At 37.2% G+C, this 1,936-nt stretch overlaps 1 pseudogene; it reads left to right on the forward strand.

Moving 5' to 3' along the window:
* The first annotated feature begins 548 nt into the window (after positions 1-548).
* Positions 549-1,508, forward strand: LOC105745816 (olfactory receptor 56B1-like; annotated as a pseudogene).
* The last annotated feature ends 428 nt before the right edge of the window (positions 1,509-1,936 follow it).

The raw sequence follows: 1,936 nt of genomic DNA on the forward strand, positions 1-1,936 counted from the left end.
ATGATATTCAAGAAAAATTTCCTCTCTCCCAATCTGCAACAAGCTTTATGTCTTCAAGTCTTTCAAAGGCCATATTATTAAGGTTTTAGAAGCCTATGTAAACATTAATGGAAAGCTATATCAACTTGGAATGGTGTAGCTACAAAATTTAATCTCTACTAATTCATCGTTTTTAAAACTCCAGGTATTCTCAATTTACAAAATCTAAGCAAGCAAGAATGTGAAAAATGTGAAAGGAAACAAACACATACATTTGATTCCACAAAACATTTCAAGAGACTGAAGAAAGATTTTGAAAAAAAGGGAAAGAATTATAGTTATGCAGTAGCCCCTAATCTGAAATAAAAGAAGACAAGAAAAATAGAGATTTGAGTTCCATGTTGAGTTTTCTTTCTGGATGATAAACACTGATAATGACTTTTAACTTTGTCTTCTGCTGGTAAAATCCTAGAATTTTCTTACTATTTACCTTAAATTACTATAAGAGATGGACTACAGAATTTATTCTGTTACAGCACCAAATCACATTATGTGGAGACAGTTTTAAAATGGTGCTTAATTATTATGAATTCCAGGTCTCTGAGTTCATCCTGATGGAATTGCCGGGCATTCACAGTTGGCAACACTGGCTCTCCTTACCCTTTGCACTCCTCTACTTATTAGCAATTGGTGCTAACACCCTCATCCTCACCACCATCTGCCAGGATTCTACTCTACAGCAACCCATGTACTATTTCTTAGGCAGACTCTCTGTAGTGGACATGGGTCTGGCCACAACCATCATGCCCAAGAAACTGCCCATTCTCTGGTTTGATGCCAACGTCATTAGTCTGCCTGAGTGTTTTGCTCAGATTTATGCAATTCACTGCTATGTTGGAATAGAGTCTGGTATCTTCCTCTGCATGACTTTTGATAGATATGTGGCATTTTCCACTCTCTTTGCACCCTCTTTGCTACTCATCAATTTTCACCAATGCCTTAATCTTAAGAGCCACCCTGTTCATGGTGTTTAGAAATGGATTGTTTGCCATTCCGGTGCCTGTGCTTGCAGCCCAATGCAATTATTACTCCAAGAATGAGATTGAGCTTTGTTTATGCTCTAACCTTGGGGTCACATGCCTAGCTTGGGATGACAGGAGGCCAAACAGAATTTACTAACTAGTTCTGGCTTCGCTTAGCATGGGAAGTGATCTAAGCCTTATAATTTTGTCATATATTTTGATTCTGTGCTCTGTCCTTAGACTGAACTTGACCAAAGCTTCATTCAAGTCTCTGAGCAATTGTAGCTCCCACCTCATCCTCATCTTTTTTTCTATGCTGCTATTGTTGTGGTTTCAATAACTCACCTGGCAGAGATTAAGGCTACTTTGATTCCAGTTCTACTCAATGACCTGCACAACATCATCCCCCCTGCCCTAAACCCTATGGTCTATGCACTTAGGACAAAAGAGCTTAGGGAAGGGTTCCAAAAGATGCTTTGTTTGGACCTGAAAAAAATAAAAACATAGAAACTTTCCCATGGACTTCAGTTTCTTCTAAAGTAGATAGTAGAAATTAAAGGTGGATGGCAGGATAAGTAAGTGCTTTGAGATCATTTTCAAATTTTAAAAATAAAGAATTGAGGAAGTACCTGATGAAAAGTATACCTCAGTATCACCAAAAGTATCACTTTTTAATATACCAATTAAATAGAATAATTATTGTGAATGAATGATTGATGTCCACCTCTTAAAACACAAATGTAAAAAGACAAAAAGATACATAAACATACATAAATACCAAAACAGCAGCACCAAACAAAGAAAAATGTCACTGATACACAAATTATTGGTAATGCTTGCTCACTGATAGCTGTAATTTGGAAGCCAAGAAGTGACTCAGCCTGAAGCAGCATTACTCCAGTAATATGGAAAACAGAGACAGGGATGGAAAACAC

Source organism: Dasypus novemcinctus, chromosome 10 (assembly GCF_030445035.2).
Source record: "Dasypus novemcinctus isolate mDasNov1 chromosome 10, mDasNov1.1.hap2, whole genome shotgun sequence".
Taxonomy (NCBI): Eukaryota; Metazoa; Chordata; class Mammalia; order Cingulata; family Dasypodidae; genus Dasypus; species Dasypus novemcinctus.